The sequence below is a fragment of the Piliocolobus tephrosceles genome, chromosome 16, assembly GCF_002776525.5.
Source record: "Piliocolobus tephrosceles isolate RC106 chromosome 16, ASM277652v3, whole genome shotgun sequence".
Taxonomy (NCBI): domain Eukaryota; kingdom Metazoa; phylum Chordata; class Mammalia; order Primates; family Cercopithecidae; genus Piliocolobus; species Piliocolobus tephrosceles.
In genome coordinates this window covers 21,350,637-21,372,838 of record NC_045449.1, presented here as the reverse complement: position 1 = coordinate 21,372,838, position 22,202 = coordinate 21,350,637, and the positions used below count along the sequence as shown (strand labels likewise).

The 22,202-nt window shown below is 45.3% G+C and overlaps 3 pseudogenes; 2 read left to right on the top strand and 1 right to left on the bottom strand.

Moving 5' to 3' along the window:
- Positions 1-4,971, top strand: part of LOC116418498 — a 6,221-nt pseudogene extending 1,250 nt beyond the window's left edge.
- A 9,872-nt stretch (positions 4,972-14,843) lies between these two features.
- On the top strand, positions 14,844-17,853 carry LOC116418489 (annotated as a pseudogene).
- Positions 17,854-20,848: 2,995 nt separating this feature from the next.
- Positions 20,849-21,831, bottom strand: LOC116418475 (annotated as a pseudogene).
- Positions 21,832-22,202: the final 371 nt, after the last annotated feature.

Genomic DNA, 22,202 nt, shown 5'->3' with positions numbered 1-22,202 from the left:
AAGGTCGTTGGAGTTCTAACTTGGTGTTGAATAAGGAGATGGAGGAAGAAAAAGAATGTATCAACTAGAAGAGCAAAAGTTGAAAATACGTAACTTATGAGAACATTTTAACTTTAACTGAGGAATGTTGAGTGAAACAATAGAGCTCTCCCCACATCTCCCTCTCTCGGTGGTCTTCTTTCCCACTATCTTCTTCCCCTCCCCTCGCCCTCTCCCCACAGTAGTTTTTTTCTTTTTTCTTTTGAGATAAATAAAACTCCAGGCTGGAGTACAACCGTAGGGTCTCAGCTCACTGCAACCTCCGCCTCCCGGGTTCAAGCGATTCTCCTGCCTCAGCCTCTGGAGTAGCTGGGATTACAGACGGTCGCCATCACGCCCGGCTAATTTTTGTATTTTTAGTAGAAACTGTGTTTCAGCATGTTGGCCAGGCAGGTCTCGAACTCCTGACCTCGTGATCCGTCCGCCTCAGTCTCCCAAAGTGCTGGGATTACAGGCATGAGCCACCGAGCCCTGCCGTGTCCTCACTGTTTTCTTTCCCACCCTCCTTTCTCCCTCTCCGACTTTCCAAGGTTCTTTCCCACCTTCTGCATACCCTCCTCCCCCTCTCCCCGCAGTCTTCTGGGCCCCACTGTCTTCCGCCCGCAGCCAACACTGTTCAGTTCTGAGGTAGCGGCGGGGGCGGGGGCAGCCGCGGTCGCACAGGCAGCGACTTTGCGGGGTCTTCAGTTGGCTGCTGGGGCGGCGCTCAGGGGCCCAGCTCAGGGGCTGCCTGGGCGCAGAGACACGCCGGGCGCAGGGACACAGGCGCGCGCACGCGTGGAGGGCTTCTAGGTGAAAGGCAGTGGGAGAGCGCGGAAAAGGGAGTGGGCGAGAAGACGATCCGGGGAGAAGGCGGTGGGGAGAGGAAGCGGGGAGAAGAGGGTGCGGGGAGACAAAAGCGCGGCAGGAAGTCGCTGCTGCGAGCAGGTGGGGAGATGGAAACGGGAAGAAAATGGTGGGGAGGGGAAGAAAACAGCGGAGAATAAGAGGCTGGGAAAGAAGAGGATGGGGAGAGGAGAAGATGGTGGGAAGAGACCGCGGCAGACAGACGCTGCTGCGAGGAGGTGGGAAGACGGGAAGAAAACGGTGCGGGGTGAGGAAGAAAACGGTTGCGGTAATAGGCCGGGAGAAGACGGTGGAGGGGCGGGGAGAAGAGGGAGCGGCGGAAGACGCTGCTGCGGGAATAGGCGGGAAGGTGGAGAGGGGAAGCGAGCGGGTGGAGGGTCGGGGAGGCCGTGGGGAGAGGGAGCTGGGAGGAAGAGGTGCCGCCACTGGAACCGGTGCTGCGAGGAGGCGGAGAGACTGAGAGGAAGAAAACGGTGGGGAGGGGAAAAAAAACTGCGGAGGAGAAGAAGGTGCGGGAAGAAGACGGTGGGGAGAGGGCAGCAGAGGATGCGGGAAGACCGCGGTGGGGAAGGAGGAGGGGAGAAGACGTTGAGGAAGGAGAGGGGAAAAAGGTGGGGAAGGAGCAGGGTGGGGAAGGAGAGGGGAGGGAAAGGGCAGAAGGTGGGGAAGGAGACGGTTGGAAAGGGGAGGGGGGAAGAAAAGGGTGGGGAGGGAGAAGGGAAGAGGGCGGGTTGGGGGGAAGAAGAAGGGAGGGGAAAGTGGCGAAGACGACGTTGGGGAAAGACGGAGAGCGGAAAAAGATCGGTGGGAGAGAAGAGGATGAAACAGGGAACGAGGTGGGGAGAGGGGAAGAAAAAGGCCGGAAGACGGGCTGAGAGAGAAGACAGTGCTGGGAGAAGAGGGGAGGGCGGAGGGAGGGAGCAGGGAAGCGGGGAAAGACGGTGGGAGAAGGTGGTGGGGGAGAGGAAGGCAGTGTGGGAGAAGAGTTGGGGGAAAAACAAACAGTAGTGATACTAACGTTTAAAAGTCGTCTTGGAGCAAAGGAAGCAAGTGCTGCTTTAGAGTCCCGGCCTAACTTTGTTCAATAAATTCCCACTTCCAAATATTTTGCGATTGCAGTGTGATTCATCTTTAGTACTTAGATCCAGAGCAGTCTCGGATTGTTAGTGACGGTGCTATCAGATTGCATGCTGTTCACCAGCTATAAACGAAAAGATCGCATTTCCTTGAAGCGCACTTTGATATGTAATTCAAAGACTTTTCCAAAAGGCTCACTGGGGAAAAAATAGAGGTGTGTAGCTTTGGCATTGAACATGGAGTCTCTGATTTTAGATTGCATTTGTTTCCCCAAATCTTTAAGAATGTGGCAGAAACATGATTGTGAATACGGCATTCATTTTGTAGGGCAGTGCATGTTATTTTAACAGAGATGGGGTAAACTGATATGCCTATAAGAAAATTAATTCAATTTAATTAATTCACTCATAAAAATTTAGATTTCCTTAATATAAAAAACCCCAAAACAGTTAAATTGCTTTAGTGTTTTAACATAACTTCATGCTTAGAGGCAAGAGAATTTGTAAATGCAATCCTGTAATGCTGGTGTTGCATTATGCCTATATAAAATACATTTTAAGCCTAAATGTTGCTTTTTTATTTTAAGTTATAGAACTTCATAGAATTTTGTGTTTTAATACTTACAGGTGAACTTGACAAATTATTAATTGGTGAATGATAACTACTATTGCTTGTAAAATAAGCAGTTAAATGTAATGATGTAAATACATTTCATATTATGCTATAGTTTTTTAAAAAATATTTTCTTCTTTTGTATTCTAGTTTAAAATCCTGGAGTATTTACTGATATCTTATTTCCCCATGAAAAGGCTTAAGCTAACTATACTGTATTTCCAAGCACATGTTTGTACCAGAACGTCAACTGTAGAAATTAAGCAAAATCTGTATTTTAGGACAGTTGCAGTGGCTCACACCTGTAATCCTAGCACTTTGGGAGGCCAAGGTAGGTGGATGGCTTGAACTCAGGAGTCCCACACCAGCAGTGGGCAACATGGTGAAACCCTGTCTGTAGAAAAATAAACAAAAAATTAGCCGGGCATGGTGGTGCACCTCTTGTATTTTATTTGATCAAATTGAAGGCTTCATTTACACCTGGAAAACAAAATGATTTAATGTACTCATACAGAAAATAATTAACCCCTTGCCCAAAAGGGGTTCACTTACAGTTCACGTACGTTCATTCATACTGTCACGTTTACAGTGGGTTAAACGTGTCTGAGCACTGCTTATGAGTCAGGAACACAAGTCAGTATCCACACTGAGTATTACCCAAGCTTCTCCCATCTGTTATATAGAATAGCATAGATAATTTCATGGACTTCATCTCTTTAATGTTGTGGAACACTAACATGACTTCCTCGTATATAATTATCAGTGTTGCTCTTAAATAGATGTTTTCATCTGGATATTTACTAGACTTACAGTGACTTGCTGCAGATATGTCATCCATATCTAATGCATGCTATACTAATTCTGTAATCTTTAATTATTAAGTCTCACATGGTGGTTTTGATTTTAAAGAAGCTCTTGGAGATCAGGTGGTTTGTGTTTTGTTTCTCTCTTGTTATTTTACTATGAAGTAAAGTGGATAAAGATTCTGGAAGCACAACTGTGCAGCACCACCCAGTGAAAAGGTCCATTGTTAGTTCCCTCTGTGCAAGCTTTGGGTATTTAACACACCATCAGGCATAGGCAACCTTTGCAACATTAAAACAAGGAGGTTGCAATTTGAGTCATTCTCAGTCACTGACAGTCTCTATGTGCAAATTTAACAGCATGGCCACCCTATATACACATAGGACAGTGTTCAGATTGGCTTTTTAAAACAAATTATATCTTTTTGCCAAAAAGAAAGAATATGCAAGGTAATAACTGCAAGTCACCATGCTTTCTTAAGAAAGAGAGTATCTGAAAAAGATACATGAAAACAAACATTTGTCTTTTTAAAAGCATTCTATGTCATTGTGGAAGCAATGTCACAGAAAAAAATGGTTAGAAAAAATCTGAATCGGCATGAAATAAAATATTTTGAGGGTTATTGAACACTGTTCATTTTCATGAAAATAGGACAAGGTTATTTAGCACAGGTATTTCTGTGATTGTGATACATTAGCAAAATTAGCTGTGTTCTGCGATGCTCGAACTTGCTCTGTGTGTGAAATGGCCTACCATTAATACAAGGAAATTTGTTGTGAAACATGTACTGTAGAATTAAGTTCAAAATCTATCTCTGCTTAAATCACTTAATTTTGTTAAATAAAACTTGGTTTCCAACATTGTTTTTTTTTCTCCAGAAAAGCACAATCTGCTCAATTCGTAACCAAGTGGAAGAGAGAAAATATTCAAGAAAGACAAAGCAATTGTGCACGTCACACTGTAGTTGAAAATTGTTCTGATACTGAAGCTATGTCCAGTATTTTAAGCTGCTTTTATGCAGAGTGATCACTTGTACATTAATCTCAGAAGATTCTAGATGGAAATTCAGAGGGGCCCAGTCAATTAAATGTGCCTCTCTGAGAGAATCCCAGTGATACTCATTTTCCCGTTTTCCGATCATTGATCAGATGGTTACAGATGCATGAAAGATACATGATTTTTAAAAACAAGATAATGTTATTTAAAACATCAGTGTTCAGTGCTTACATTTGCAAAGAACATAAATATTAGATGATACTGAGAACATTGCTTAATAATCAGCAAAGATAAAATGTTCTGATTCTGAAATAAATGGAGAGGGTTAGCATGAAATTATATATATATAAATATATATTATATATATAAATAAATAAAATTATATTATTAATAATATATTTTTTTTTATTTATTTTTTTGAGACAGAGTCTCACTCTGTTGCCCAGGCTGGAGTGCAGTGGTGCGATCTCCACTCACTGCAAGCTCTGCCTCCCGGGTTCATGCCATTCTCCTGCCTCAGCCTCCAGAGTAGCTGGGACTACAGGCACCTGCCACCGCACCCGGCTAAGTTTTTGTATTTTTAGTAAAGACGGGGTTTCACCGTGGTCTCGATTTCCTGACCTCGATTATATGTGTAGATATTTACCGTATTAAAATTGAATCTGATAAATTGAAAGAAGTATGTTAGCTGATTCAAAGCAGTGATGACAAACTCATTGTGTGTTAACATAAGTAACAAATTTGCGTGAAAAATTAAACAAAATAGAAATTAATGTGAAGAGTGATACTGTCTTAGTTTTATTTAACCTCTTTAATGTCTGATTTAATAGATTATAGCTGGATTATCATATTTAACTCCACATTTAATCTGTTAAAATATGTTACTGGGTTTAAACAAGTGTATGAAGAAAATCTGGTCTCAACAGAGAAAAATAGTTGTAAAGGGAGAAGTATTTTAATAACCTTTTCGGGTAATGGGGGACAATCTTCTCTGATACTACACTGAAAATGTTAAAGGGGTAGTTTCTTAAAAGTTAGCTGTAATGTGGAATCTGGAACCTTAAATATGAAAACTCCTAAAACTCTTAAGATTTAAAAAAGATTACATTTACTCTAAAATCTGTTGTTCCATCTTATACTTTTAATTAAGTTTTACCCATGCCCAATTTTATAATATTACCCATTAGACATTGCTTCACGGAGTTAAGCAGATCTTTTAAATGTTGGCACATTTCATTATACAATGTCAAATAAACAAACAAAAGCTCTGTTAAATCATTGCCAGCCTAACCAGAAAGATCTTTAGGTGTTTGGACAGCAGTCTGGCTCAAGTAGTTGATAAAGTTTTCCAAAATTCTTTTTTTAATTCAGATTTTAAATTTTATCACTGACATATCGGATATTGTCAGTTTTTCTTGAAGTGAGAAACTCACTCTTTTTCACTTTTATTCAGTCTTTATCATCTAGTAAATGTCACTTCTATTCTTCCATAAGAAATCTGGAATCCTCTGGGACTACTGTCTTCCTCTCATACTGCAAACCAATTCATCAGTAGATCTTGTTGGTGATTCTTTTAAAACATACTGTGAATCCAAGCATCTCTTACAGGTCTACTGCTGCCACTCGCTCAGCCACTATCATCTCAGGTCTCGATTAGTAGCCTGTCCTTCTAGATGCTTTTCACTCCTTCTACTATTCCATTTGTCTTTCCACGAAGCCATGTAGTTGATTTTTCAAAAATATCATTTAAAATGTCACCCTGGCCGGGTGTGGTGGCTCACGCCTGTAATTCCAGCACTTTGGGAGGCTGAGGCAGGTGGATCACGAGGTCGGGAGATCGAGATCATCCTGGCTAGCATGGTGAAACCCTGTCCCTACTAAAAATACAGAAAAAAATTAGCCAAGTTGGTGGCGGGCTCCTGTAGTCCCAGCTACCTTGGAGGCTGAGGCAGGAGAATAGTGTGAACCTGGGAGGTGGAGCTTGCAGTGAGCTGAGATCCTGCCACTGCACTCCAGCCTGGGCGACAGAGTGAGACTCCGTCTCAAAAAGAAAAAATAAATAAAATAAAAAAATTTTTTTAGAAATAAAATGTCACCCTTTGGCTCAAATTCTTTAAATGAGGACAAAACTCATTTTTTTTTTTTTTTAATTTAACTTTTAAGTTCAGAGTACATATGCAGGCTTGTTCCATAGGTATACTTGTATCATGGGGGTTTGTTGTATAGATTCTTTCATCATCCAGGTATTAAGCCTAGTACCCATTAGTTTTTTTTCCTTCTCTTCTCCCTCCTCCCACCCTCCACTCTTCGAAAGGTGAGAACTCATTTTTCTTGCACTCTTCAGCTGATTACCATCAGTTCCAAACCTCCCCACTTTACCCTGCTTGCCGGCTTTGCCTTGTCTGTGTCATGGTGTGAAACTATGCAGCATCTGCTGGAGGGTTGCTGGAGAAGGATGGAGTTCTTCTTCCTAGTTCTGAGTGCTCCTCAGCTTGCTCTTGTGGTGCATAGTAGCCAACCGTGGCCATTACCTCTCTGGGGACAGAGCAGGTCACAGGCAGCACCTAGGGGAGCAGCTTCCCAGTGTTTTGTCAGTGTAGAAACTCAGCAAAATTATCTGCTGTTGAGCAGGCCACATCCTCACCCTCTCCAAGGAGGTCTAGCACTCAGCTCTGGTGTGTGTGGAGGATTCTTCCAGATTTATTTCTTCCTACAGTGCTTGCCTGAAGCACTGGAGAGTGCAGTGGCAGCTCCCTGAATTTGCTGTCCCTATTTTGTGTGTGTGTTTGCTTTACCTTTCACAAGCTTGTAGAACCCACGGCCCAGGGCTGGTTTGAATGAGGCCCAACAAACTTTCTTAAAAACACTATGAGCTGTTTGGCTGGGTGCCAGTGGTTCACGCCTATAATCCCAGCACTTTGGGAGACTGAGGTGGGCAGATCATTTGAGGTCAGGAGTTCAAGACCAGCCTGGCCAACATGGTGAAAACCCATCTCCCTCTACTAAAAGTACAAAAATTAGCCAGGTGTGGTGGCACATGCCTGTAATCCCACCTACTCAGGAGACTGAGGCATGAGAATTGCTTGAGCCTGGGAGACAGAGGTTGCAGTGAGCTGAGATCATGCCACTATACTCCAGCCTGGGTAACAGAGCAAGACTCTGTCTCAAAAAACAAAACAACAGGCTGGGTACAGTGGCTCACACCTGTAATCCCAGAACTTTGGGAGTCCGAGCCAGGCAGATCACGAGGTCAAGAGATCGAGACCATCCTGGCCAACATGTGAAACCTCGTCTCTACTAAAAATACAAAAATTAGCTGAGCGTGGTGGTGTGTGTCTGTAGGTCCAGCTACCTAAGAGGCTGAGGCAGGAGAATCACTTGAACCCGGGAGGTGGAGGTTGCGGTGAGTTGAGATGGTGCCACTGCACTCCAGTCTGGCAACAGGGTGAGACTCCGTATCAAAAAACACCACCACCACCAAACAAAAAACCAAAAACAACAACAAATAACCAAAAGAAACAGACAAAGCTATGAAATTTTTTGTGTGATTTTTTTTTTAGCTTATTCGCCATCGTTAGTGTTCTTGTATTTATTTTATGTGTGGCCTGAGACAATTCTTCCGATGTGGCCCAGGAAAGCCAAAAGATTGGACACCTCTGCTTTAAGAGATAATTCCCTGAAATAGTTAACAGTTATTTACGTTCAATTTCCCTTATTCAAATTACTGTGCAGTTTCAGTCCCTGGTTGGACAGTAACTGACCACAATGTCTTCCAAGGCCCTGCATGATTTAGTTCGTGGCGTTGCTCTGAAACTGTCGTCTACCATCCTCCCCTTGTGCACTTTGCTCTGGCCTCACTGATGGACACGTTCTTCCTAGAACATCCTCCTCCTTACATTTGTCTTACTTTTTGCCTAGAATCTTCTTCTTGCTTTCCCAATGTCTCATTAGCAGAATTTTCCACATACAATATAAAACAGTGCTTCCAATACAACACTTTCTCTCTACTTTAGTCTGCTTCATTTTTCATGAAAGTTCTTGTCGCCACATGACGTTACAGTCATTTATTTCCTGTCTGTCTGATCTTCTCACTGGAAAGTTATGCCCTTGACAGCATACACAGTCTGTTTTGTTCCTGGTTAATCCTTGTGCCTGCACCTCCATATAACCTAGCACATAGTAGACAATTAATTGAATTAATGAATGAATAAATGATGTAGTATACTTCCTAGATGAGAAAACTGAAACTCAAAAGTGATAAGGACCAAATCAGTATAACATAAAAGTTAGGAGTTTAAGCTCTTTGGGGAGAACATGTCGGTAAATGTGGGTTTTGCTACATCCTACTAGTGTAACATATGTATTTCTTAAATTTTTGGTGCCTCATTTTCTTATCTGTAAAAAGTGGATTATAATAGTAAGTAATTTATACTGTGGGTATATAGAGTAAATAAAATTATGTATATACTATGCCTAGTACAGTGCTTGACACATTAACAATTCCATATATTTAGTTATTTGTACAATTATCTGTAGTTGCAAAACTATAAATGCAGGCTTGTCATCTTTCTGGAGAGATAGCAAGAGAAAGGTTAAGCTTATAAAACATCTAAACAATAAAAATTATATTATTGAAGTAAAATGCCTAAACAAGGGCTGGTTTTAATATCAACTAATTAGTAGCTGCCTGATAGTAAGAAACGACTCTAAAATCAAGTAGACAAGAAAATGGTTGAGGAGGCTGACCAAATCCTACGCTATACTGCACGTTCAGTAACCGTGTCATAGCAGTGATGCCGTATTGCTTTTCTTTGATTGAATCGTGGCATCACAGATGAGAACCGAGGGACTAGATAGATCATAGATAGATAGGTACACACATACATGCAAACATTCACACATATCTACATATGTAGATAGATACATTCATATATGGATGCATACACAGAGAGATTTTTTAAAACTGTTGAACACAAATCCAGTGATCTATGAAAGTGAAGAACAAATACGGTTATATAAATATGAGTCTTTCAATGAATTTTCAGCAGATATGGATGTTTTTTGTGGCTGAAACAGGGGATCACTGTTGCCTTTCTTTTGTAAACACAGGTCTATGACTGACTAAAGCTATTACATGAAAACTGAACATTTCAGCAGGGTGGGGCGTCACCTCACCTGTGAAGCACAAGCAGTGGGGGAACTCCCTCCCCTAGCCAAGGGAAACCTTGAGAGACTGTGCCATGAGGAATGGTGCACTCTGGCCAGATACTACACTTTTCCCACAGTCTTCACAACCCACAAACCAGGAGATTGCCTCGGGTGCCTACGCCACCAGGGCCCTGGGTTTCAAGCACAAAAGGGGCAGCTGTTTGGGCAGACACCGACCTAGCTGCAGGAGTTTTTTGTCATACCCCAGTGGTGCCTGGAATGCCAGTGAGACAGAAGCATTCACTCCTGTGGAAAGGGGGCTGAAGCCAGGGAGCCAAGTGATCTAGCTCAGTGGATCCCACCGCCATGGAGCCCAGCAAGCTAAGATCCACTGGCTTGAAATTCTCACTGCCGGCACAGCAGTCTAAAGTTGACCTGAGACACTAGAGTTTGGTGGGGGAAGGGGCTTTCACCATTACTGAGGCTTGAGTAGGCTCTTTTCCCCTGACAGTGCTAAGGAGGCTGGGAAGTTTGGACTGGGTAGAAATCACCACAGCATGGGAAAGTGGCTGTGGCCAGATTGCCTCTCTAGATTCCTCCTCTCTGGGCAGGGCATCTCTGAAAAAAAGGCAGAAGCCCCAGTCGGGGGCTTATAAATAAAACCCCATCTCCCTGGGATCAGAGCACCTGGGGGAAGGGGCAGCTGCGGGTGCAGCTTCAGCAGACTTAAACGTTCCTGCCTGCCAGCTCTGAAGAGAGCAGTGCATCTCCCAGCACAGAACTTGAACTCCACTAAGGGACAGACTGCCTTCTCAAGTGAATCCCTGACCCCCATGCCTCCTGATTGGGAGACACCTCCCAGCAGGGGTCAAGAGACACCTCATACAGGAGAGCTCTGGCTGAGATCTGGCTGGTGCCCCTCTGGGACGAGGCTTCCACAGGAAGGAACAGGCAGGAAATCTTTGCTGTTCTGCAGCCTCTGCTGCTGATACCCAGGCAAAAAATATGGAGTGGACCTCCAGCGTACTCCAGCAAACCTGCAGCAGACGGGCCTGACTGTTAGAAGGAAAACTAACAAGCAGAAAGGAATAGCATCAACATCAATAAAAAGGACATCCACTCAGAAACCCCATTTTGAGGTCACCAACATCAAAGACCAAAGGTAGATAAATCCATGAAGATGAAGAAAAACCAGCACAAAAACGCTGAAAATTCCAAAAACTAGAATGCCTAAAAACGCCGAAAATTCCAAAAACTAGAACGCCTATTCTCCAAAAGACCACAACTTTTCACCACCAAGGGAACAAAACTGGACAGAGAATGAATTTGACAAATTTACAGAAGTAGGCTTCAGACAATAGGTAATAACAAATTGCTCCAGGCTAGAGGAACATGTTCTAACCCAATGTAAGGAGACTAAGAACCTCAAAAAAAGGTTAGAGGAATTGCTGACTAGAATAATCAGTTTAGAGAACAAAAGTCACCTTATGGAGCTGAAAAACAGCACAAGAACTTCATGAAGCATACACAAATATTGATAACCGAATTGATCAAGCAGAAGAAAGGATATCACATACTGAAGATCAACTTAATGAAATAAAGCATAAAGACCAGATTAGTGAAAAAAAGAATGAAAAGGAATGAACAAACTTCCAAGAAATATGGGACTATGTGGAAAGACCAAACCTGTGTTTGATTGGGGTACCTAAAAGTGACAGGAAGAATGAAACCAAGTTGGAAAACCCTCTTCAGGATATTATCCAGGAAAACTTCCCCAACCTAGCAAGATAGGCCAACATTCAAATTAAGGAAATACAGAGAACACCACAAAGATACTCTTCGAGAAGAGCAACTCCAAGACACATAATCATCAGATTCACCAAGATTGAAACAAAGGAAAAAATGTTAAAAGCAGCCAGAGAGAAAAGTCGGGTTACTGACAAAGGGAAGCCCATCAGACTAATAGTGGATCTCTCTGCAGAAACCCTACAAGCCAGAAGAGAGTGGGGGCCAATATCCAATGTTCTTAAAGAAAGGAATTTTCAACCCAGAATTCTATATCCAGCCAAACTAAGCTTCATAAGTGAAGGAGAAACAAAATCCTTTACAGACAAGCAAATGCTGAGAGATTTTGTTACCACCAGGCCTGCCTTACAAAGAGCTCCTGAAGGAAGCACTAAACATGGAAAGGAAAACCAGTACCAGCCACTGCAAAAGCATACCAAATTGTAAAAACCATTGACACTATGAAGAAACTGCATCAACTAACGGGAAAAATAACCAGCTAGCATCATAATGATGGGATCAAATTCACACATGACAATATTAACCTTAAATGTAAATGGGCTAACTGCCCCAATTAAAAGACAGAGACTAGAAAATTGGATAAAGAGTCAGGACTCATCAGTGTGCTGTATTCAGGAGACTCATATGCAAAGACACACATAGGCTCAAAATAAAGGGATGGAGGAATATTTACCTAGCAAATGGAAAACAAAACAAAACAAAAAAAAGCAGGGGTTGCAATCCTAGTCTGATAAAAGAGATTTTAAACCAACAAAAATCAAAAGAGATAAAGAAGAACATTACAAAATGGTAACGGGATCAATACAACAAGAAGAGCTAACTCTCCTAAATATATATGCACCCAATATGGGAGCACCCAGATTGATAAAGCAAGGTCTTAAAGACCTACAAAGAGACTTAGACTCCCACATAATAATAGTGGGAGACTTTTAACACCCCATCATCAGTATCAGGCAGATCAGTGAGACAAAATTAACAAGGATATTCAGGACTTGAACTCAGCTCTGGACCAAACAGACCTAATAAACATCTACAGAACTCTCCACCCCAAATCAACAGAATATACATTCTTCTCAGCACCACATCACACTTCTTGTAAAATTGACTAGTAATTGGAAGTAAAACACTCCTCAGCAAATGCAAAAGAACAGAAATCATAGCAAACACTCTCTCAGACCACAGTGCAATCAAATTAGAACTCAGGATTAAGAAACTCACTCAAAACTGCACAACTACATGGAAACTGAACAACCTGCTCCTGAATGACTACTTGGTAAATAACAAAAGTAAGCCAGAAATAAATAAGTTCTTTGAAACCAATGAGAACAAATATACAATGTACCAGAATCTCTAGGACATAGCTAAAGCAGTGTTTAGAGGGAAATTTATTGCACTAGAGGCCCACAAGAGAAAGTAGAAGAGATATAAAATTGACATCCTAACATCACAATTAAAAGAACTAGAGAAACAAGAGCAAACAAATCCAAAAGCTAGTAGAAGACAAGAATAACTAAGATCAGAGCAGAACTGAAGGAGATACACGAAAAACCCTGCAAAAAAATCAATGAATCCAGGAGTTGGTTTTTTGAAAACATCAACAAAATAGACTGCTGGCCAGACTCATAAAGAAAAAAAGAAGAATCAAACAGACACAATAAAAAATGATAAAGGGGATATCACCACTGATCCCACAGAAATACAAACTACCATCAGAGAATACTATAAATGCCTCTATGCAAATAAACTAGAAAATCTACAAGAAATGGATAAATTCCTAGACACATACACCCTCCCACATCTAAACTAGGAAAAAGTTGAATCCTTGAATAGACCAATAAGAAGTTCTGAAATTGAGGCAGTAATAGCCTACCAACCAAAAAAAGTCCAGGACCAGACAGATTCTACCAGAGGTACAAAGAGGAGCTGGTACCATTCCTTCTGAAACTATTCCAAACAATAGAAAAAGAGGAACTCCTCCCTCACTCATTTTATGAGGTCAGCCTCATCCTGATACCAAAACCTGGCAGAGACAAAACAAAAAAAATTTCAGGCCAGTATCCCTGATGAACTTCGATGCGAAAATCCTCAATAAAATACTGGCAAACCGAATCCAGCAGCACATCAAAAAGCTTATCCACCACAATCAAGCCGGCTTCATCCCTGGGATGAAAGGCTGGTTCAACATATGCAAATCAATAAATGTAATCCATCACATAAACAGAACCAATAACAAAAACCACACGATTATCTCAATAGATGCAGAAAAGGCCTTCGATAAAATTCAACACCCTTCCTGCTAAAATCTCTCAATAAACTAGATATGGATGGAACATATCTCAAAATAACAAGAGCTATTTATGACAAATTCACAGCCAATATCTTACTGAAAGGGGAAAAGCTGGAAGCATTCCCTTTGAAAATTGGTACAAGACAAGGATGCCCTCTCTCACCACTCCTGTTCAACATATTATTGGAAGTTCTGGCCAGGGCAATCAGGCAAAAGAAAGAAATAAAGGGTATTTGGTCAGGCAGGGTGGCTCATGCCTGTAATCCTAGCACTTTGGGAGGCTGGGGCGGGCAGATCACTTGAGGTCAGGAGTTCGAGACCAGCCTGGCTAACATAATGAAACCCCGTCTCTACTAAAAATACAAAAAAAATTAGCGGGGCGTGGTGGCGTGTGCCTGTAATCCCAGCTACTCAGGAGACTGAGGCGGGAGAATTGCTTGAAGCCAGGAGTCGGATGTTGGAGTGAGCCGAGAACGTACCATTGCACTCCAGCCTGGGCGAAAAGAGCGAAGCTCTGTCTCAAAAATAAATAAATAGCCAGGTGTGGTGATGCACACCTGTAATCCCAGCTACTTGGCTGAAAGGCTGAGGCGGGAGAACCACTTGAACCCGGGAGGTGGATGTTGCAGTGACCCAAGAACGTGCCATTGCTCCAGGCTGGGCACAAGAGCGAAACTTCGTCTCCAAAAACCAAGCCAAAACAAAACAAAATAAAAAAGAAAATGTATATAAACATATTTTCAGGGATCCATGCAAATTTATTTATTTATTTATTTATTTATTTATTGAGACAGAGTCTAGTAGCTCTGTTGCCAGACTAGAGTGCAGTGGCACAATCTAGACTCACTGCAATCTCCACCTCCCGGGTTCAAGAGATTCTCCTGGGATTACAGGCACGTGCCACCATGCCCAGCTAATTTTGTTGTTGTTGTTGTTTTTGTTTTGGAGATGGAGTCTCGCTCTGTCACCCAGGCTGGAATGCACTGGAACAATCTCGGCTCACTGCAAGATCAGCCTCCCGGGTTCATGCCATTCTCTTGCCTCAGCCTCCTGAATAGCTGGGACTATAGGTGCCCGCCACCACACCCTACTAAATTTTTTATATTTTTAATAGAGACGGGGTTTCACCATGTTGGCCAGGATGGTCTCGATCTCCTGACCTCATGATTCGCTCGCCTGGGCCTCCCAAAGTGCTGGGATTACAGGCGTGAGCCACCGCGCCTGGCCAAGACTGGTGTTTAATTCCCAAGGCCACTCACTGTGGTTTGAGCATGTGCCACAGCCTGTGCTCGGGTTGATGCCCCACATTCCCATGGTTATCCAAAAGAGGCCCTCAGACTCACAGTGGCCATTAGTAATACTCTGAGGTTGCAGCAGCAGCAGTGGCAACTGAAAATCTACAAGCATCAGAAGAAAGAGGAACCACAACCATCACAAACCCGGAGGGCTGGGTGGGCCACCCCCTAGATCCCATTGACTGCTTGTTTCTCACTTTGACTGAGGCCTGCCTCCTGAATGATGACGGTTATCTAGATATGAATGAAAGCAGACCCGCTGTGTACCAACATGTACCTGTGGCTGTAGGCTCCCCAAACAGCAGTGAGTCCTACTTGTCATTGGCCCTGGAAGCTGCATCCATGGGCCTGGGTCACAGAGGGTAATGCCTGAAGGCTCCTACCCACAGGACAAGGTGTGCGGTAATGAGGAGCAGCTCCTCGGCCAACTCCAAGAGCTGAAACTGGATGAAGACTTAGTGCAAACTCTCCAAAAATACAGCATCTTGCTGCTGGAAGGGGGCCCTTTCAGCAATCTGGGAGAAGTCATCCAGCGAGAGAGCGTTTCCATGCATACTTCTGCCAGTATTTGTTCTCAGCTCTGCTGTCTCATGATCCAGACCCGTTCTATAAATTAGCCTTACGTGTCACAAGGTTACCTGTTTTAGAAAACTCAGGTTGTGCAGATGACCCATCCCTCCCTCACCATATGGTGTCTCTGGTGCCCAGCCGTTATCCTCCCTGGTTCCCGCTTGGACACTTGGAATCAAAGCGGTGGGAACTGGCCTCCACCATGCTGACTGCTGCCAAAGGAGACACTTTGAGGCTCTGAACAATTCCGGAAGCAATGCAGAGGCACATTTGTTCTTCCTCATCTTCAAACTGGCTGAAAATGTGTTCAAGATTGCTACTCCCACTAACAGTAGTACTGACAGCGCCCTGCTCAACGTGGCCCTGGAATCTGGGCTACAGGTGATGTGGATGACCTTATCAACTACCTTAACTGGAGACCCCGAGAGATGGTACGATGCTTGGTGACCCGTGCTACAGAAGTGGGTACCTCCCACCTCCCTTTACCCCCAGGGGAAAGGAGTTTCTATGCCCTACTCTTGGGACAGGACAACAAATCCATGGAGCCCTCATATTCCTATTCTTGATGGCCTAAGAAAGGAGGGGGCTGATGGTGGGAGAAGATGGCCTTTGTTCAGCCAGCCTAAGTTCTGTCCTCACTGCTTAAAACAACCGTATGCTGATGTCAGCAGCACTTTGACCCTCGCATCAGAGACATGTCTAAGAGAATGAATTTTCAGCCGCCAATATTCAAGTGTGCCCCTGGGAGGAAGTGGGCCTGGTGGTTTGGTCCCTGTCCCTGTCCATGCTTGTGAGAAACCCCAGACAGCTTGGAGGCTCAGGATGCTTTCCTTTTTTTGGTGGCGGGGGGGGGGCGGGGTGGAGTCTCATTCTGTCACCCAGGCTAGAGTCTAGTGACTCAATCTCGGCTCACTGCAAGCTCCACCTCCCGGGTTGACGCCATTCTCCTGCCTCAGCCTCCTGAGTAGCTGGGACTACAGGCGGCTGCCACCACCCCCGGCTATGTTTTTCGTATTTTTAGTAGAAATGGGGTTTCATCATGTTAGCGAGGATGGTCTCGATCTCCTGACCTCGTGATCCACCTGCCTTGGCCTCCCAAAGTGCTGGGATTATAGGTGTGAGCCACCACGCCCAGACGGCTCAGGACCCTGTCTAAAGCCCAAAGCCCCAGCATAAGACTCTACCCTGAAAGGCCCCACTTCAGCTAGAACCCCTGGCAGATCCGCCACCCTGGCCTCGGGGCAAGCAAACCCAGGCTCTACTGGACTAAGAGCACCTGCAGAAACCTTCAACCCTCTGGCCTGGGGAAGGAAGGGATAGGAAGAGAGCACAAGTGGGGTCTGGCCGTCTGGGATGCTTCCCTTGCCCTGGTTTGCCGCAGATCTTCTCAAGGTTGCTGAGGAGGAAGGATAACCCATCTCCACAGGCCAAGTTCAAACCCCACACGGTAATCTGGGCAGACCTGAATCAGGACCCAGATGGCCACGGCTGAGCTCAGGCACTGGCCTGACAGGTGTGTGGGCCCCAGTGAGCATCTTGCAGAGCTGGCACACACTCTTCACCCCTACTGAGGCTACTAGTATTGTAGCTGCCACAGCCGTATCCCACACCACTATCCTGCGCCTCAGTCTTGATTATCCACAGCGGGAGGAACTGGCTAGCTGTGCTTGCACACTGGCCTTGCAGCGTGCTATGAAGCATCCACAGAGCTGTGCCCTGTCAGCCCTTACACTCTGAGAAAGACCACATTGCCTTTGAGGCCGGCCGCCTGCCAGATTGCCACTGAGGCTGCTGCCGGTGGCACGGCCCATTCCCAGCTGTTCCCCGTTGCCTGCTACGTGCATCTCCGTGGCTGCACGCTCCGTGCCTTCAAGCTGGCCTCATTGGCCATGAGCCATCTTAACCTGGCTCTTAACCAGGATACCCACCCAGCCATCAATGATGTGCTCTGAGTTTGTGCCCTCAGCCACTCTCTGGGCAAGAATGAGCTGGCAGTTCTCATCCCCCTGGTGGTGAAGAGTGTGCATATTGCCATGGTGCTTTCAGACATCCTGTGTGCGAGGTTGCATGGTGACTGCACTTGGCCTGGTCGGCATCCCAGGCTGCCGCAGCTCTGGAAAGCTCATCTCCACTGACAGAGCTCCACTGTGCCAGTTGCCGATGTCACCATCAATGCTTACATCAGCATCCCACACTGCACCTAACACACATCAGCCCATCAGCCATTGCCAATATGGACAGTTCATTGAGTTTCTATGCAAGGCTCGGGAGACCTTCCTGCTGCCCCAGGATGGCTACCTGCAATTTGCCCAGTTCATCGACAATCTCAAACAGATCTACAAAGGCAAGAAAAAGCTGCTGCTGCTGATTTGAGAGCCCTTTGGCTGAGAAAGCAGGTAGCTCACCGGCCCTGCAGGCTGGGTCCCCAGGAAGTATCAGGTCAGGTCAAAAACACTGAAACATTTGTCCACCCTAACAGGACTCTGAGCACCTGTGGCTGAGGCCAAAGGACCACAGGGCTAAGGATGGGGAGAGTCCAACTCCAGTCAACATGCGTGTCTTGGCAAGCTTCTCACTATAGCCTACTGTTCATGGAGAAGCTGGGCCCTGCAGATCGACCAGAAACCCCACGATATGCCACCTTCTGCCCCTACGTCCTGCGAGTCCTGGGCGTTGGCCCTGTCTCCCTTGGAAAATGCAGAACACTCTTCCATCTCAGAGATTGCTCCACCAGATAAATAGATGCATTTATGGTATTGTAAATACTATAGTATATGTGTTTCTAACTACTGTAAAGTCATAAGTACTTATAATCCTGGTTCTGATTTGAAGGGCACTTGAGGTAGCTGTGGGTGGAGGATATGCTTATTGTCTGAGGAGACTCACAACCATTTCTCAGGTTTCCCTTGCAGAGTGTATGCCCTTCCCAGTGGGATAGTGGGGGTGCCAAGGAGAAAAATGGTCAGTTGGAAAATATCCCAAGACTAGTCTATGCAAAATCTCTCGCCTATAGACAAGGCATTAATAGCCCAGTGGTGGGTGAGTGGCAGAGGCCAGGACTGGACTTAGACTTTTGCCTCACAAAGCTGTGAGGACTCTGAAGCTCCTGCCCCTGCCTCACACAGCCACGCCAGGAGTCTGCTGAGCACCTTTGAAACAAGTGCAGGGAAAAGATGACAATATTCATCTACATCGATCACCTTTGTGTTAGAGAGTGTGTGTATCTGTATGACTGAGTACATGTGTCTATGTGCATAGATATAACTGCGCATGCCTGTCTGTCTGTGCACATTACATATTTATGCGTATCTATGTCCGTTCTATGGCTGTGTACCTGTGTGGATATGTGCACACTGGACTGTGGGTCTCTGTGTGAAGATGTAACATTTGCATACATGTGAGGATGCATATATATGTGTAAATGCTCTTGTTTTGCGTGTTTAGTGTGTGCGTATCTGGGCACACATGAGCACATGTGTAGAAATATGTGTCTGTGTGTATGCTTGCTCTCCATGCATCTGTGGTTTTATATGTGTAACTGAGCGTATTTCTACAGGTAGGAATGACGGCGTGTTCCTCTTTGAAGATCTGCATGAATGTGTCCTTTTTGTGAGATTTCTCTTCCCATTCGTCTTAAATCTCTCTCACCAGCTAAATGTGTGTTCCCCATCTCTGTGCCTCCTCTATTCATTCTCTCCCCAAATGAGCTTCTAAGCACCAGTCTCCCTCTGCCATCAGATCGGCTGCTTTCGCTTCACAGTTCTCTTCTCGCCCCGTACTTGCTTTCTTCCCCTGCCTTTCTTCTACCTCAGCCTTCTTCTGCCTGCTTTTGTCACAGTCTCATTGCTTGCTGACTTGGAGGCTAGGGCTGGTCTGCACTTAGCCTCTCCTTCCTAATTTCTAGCCCTAGTGAGCAGCCCTGTCTTAGCCCTGGCTGACCTCCACAGGGAATCATCGTGTTCCTGCCACCTTCCTGACCACTATGCTCAGCCTGGAATTGTTGTAGGAGATAGCAAGGGCATTCAGAAGAGACAGTTGGTTACCAGTGCCTTGGTGTTTACTCTTTTATGTCTTAGTTCCTGATTTGGGGATGGGGTTTCATAGGGAAGAGGTGGTATAGCTAGAAAGCGAACTAAGAACTTCTCCATCTGCTTTACTTTTTCTTTTGTTGACAAACTGTCACCTTTTCTACTCCAAACTGACCAAAAAGATGTATTTGCCGTTTGTGGCTACGCAAGTCCTACTGCCCAGCCAAGGGCCCCTACAACGTCTCAGCCCAATGGGTTGGTTAAAATGAGAGAGAAAGAAAGAGAGAGAGAGAGAGAGGCCACTGTCATTTTTGTGTCACCATTGCCCTTCTTTTTAGCAAGTGTGTGAACTCACAGTGCTTTTCTATGAATAAACCATGGATCACATGAAAGATCATTTTTCTTAAAGAAAAAAAATTCCCTAATCCCAAGGGGGACCAGCAAATACTTAATAGAGGATTATAGATTTTCTGTGAGTGCATATGGCTCGGGGAGACCTGATTCTGTAAAGCAAATATTACTGTCCTCTTCAAATTCATGTGTCGAATTCTAATTCCATGTGATGGTATTTGGAGGTGGGGCCTTGGAAGGTGATTAAGTTCATGAAGGCAAGGACCTCATGAATGGAATTGGTGCCCCTATGAAAGGGACTGCAGAGAGCTCCCTCATCCCTTCTGTCATGTAAGGACACCGTAAAAGATGGCTATCTATGAACCAGGAAGCCAGCCCTCTGCAGACATGGAACCTCCTGACCATTTGACCTTGAATTTTGCCATCTCCAGAACTGTGAGAAATCAATTTTCTATGCTACCTAGTCTACGGCATTCTGTTTTGACACCCAGGTTAGCTAAAGTGCCAGCATGTCAACTTGCACACATCATTCTTGGAAACTCTGATGCCAAATCCTTGATGGCAAAAGGTGATTGATCTGCCAGAGACACGAGCCTACATCATCCCTCTTTCCACGTTAAACCAGAGAGTCAAAACAGGCAAGAGTAGGTCAAGGTCTTCTAAAAGCCATACCTGAAAGGTTTCCAATAACAGTTGATTCGATGGTAATTCAATCACACAAACAACCACAACAAAAGACACAGCTATCAGAGATTTTCAGGATCGCCTCAAAAACACCGTCTAACATTAGGGAGTTCAAAAAGGCACAAAGTTTCAGAAACTAAACTTTATAGAAATATTGTTTCATCAACTAGTAATTCTAACACTATTAATAAATGCTAGGGCAAGTGGTGGCATGGACAGCCTAGGGCACAAGTGCTGTCTTTAAAAGCTTTGCTTGCTGTACCCTTTGGAGCTGCCTGCTGGTCCCCTCACCCTCTGCCCGCCTTTTAAGAGCCTGACCTGGGCAGCACGACAGGGGCAAACAGCCTGGACGCCCAGTTGCAGACAGACATCCATGCCTGGGGGAGGCCGCCTCTGGGTGCAGGAGGAGCTACTAGAATTCTTCCTCTCAGCCTTCTTTTAATGCCCCCAAGCATCGCCTGTACACAGGTAGACCCCATCAGGAGCAGTAGAAGAAACAGGACCTGCAGCAGCAGGACTACAGCTCTAGCGAGTAAGACAAGCCTCTGTCCAGCAAGGTAGAGGAGCCCAGACTCAAAACCCTGGTCTCCGCCTCCATGTTTGCCACCGAGCCCAGGACTAGGAGCAGCATGGGAGCTGCTGGCTGGGGCTGTGTTGGTCACCCCCTCCCTCCGACTTCTCTCTACAGCCACATTTTCAGTTGTAGGGCTAAGGCCAGTGGCTACAATAGGTGCTGTGATTTCAGTCAGCTCCTCGTTGGGCTGGTCCTTGGCCGGAGCTCCCTCCAGCTCCAGCGCTGTCTCTGGAGGGGTCTCTTCCCATGCTGGCTCTGGCTCAACAGCTGGTGCTGGAAGTGCTCCTATTTCTGCATATGGACCAGGAGCTGAAAAAGGAGAAAGGGTCACCAGCGTCAGTCACTTTCCATGGAATTTCCAAACACAGAAATAAACTCACTGAATTTAAAGGAGTTCCAGCCTCTAAACACCGCCCCCACAAAATCTTCCAGACTGCAGGCCACCTCACCTTGTGCCTGCACCTCCATGGGCTCACGAATCTCCTCCTGGACAGGGACAATGTGCAGATGCAGCCCCCATGGGATCTCTGGTGTGGCCTGGCCTGAGAGGGCCTGGCCTGGGCTGCCGTGTGGTACCTGGGTGCGCCTTCTTACAAAGGGCCACAGGCGTCTGGGGTGAGGGATGAGCCTTCTTCGGCTTCGTCAGAAAAGGCTCTCACTCCCTCCATTCCTGAAGCAGCAGCCTCTCGAAGTGGGGAAGCAACACGAGAACATCTTGCTCTCTCGAGCGTCTCCCACCAAGTGAGCTGGTTACTGGGCTGACCCTAGGATCTGGGCGCCTGGTTACCACACTTCTAAATTCTGTTGGATGTGTCATCAAGGAAGTGAGGTCGCTTCTTTAAGGTTCCGTCCCCTTGGCCCCTTTCTTCCACAAGTCCTACTCAGGATTCCACTGGGCTGCTGACTGCTCACGCTCCCCCCAGGACAACTCCTTATCTAGACACCATTATGTTCACCCAGGGCCTGCTTGGACACCTGTGCCTGATGTTCACCGGGGGCCGGATGTCCTCCTCAGGCCTGATGTCCACCTAGGGCCTGATGTCTGCCTTGGGCCTATGTTCCTTTTGGGGCCTTGTGTTCACCTG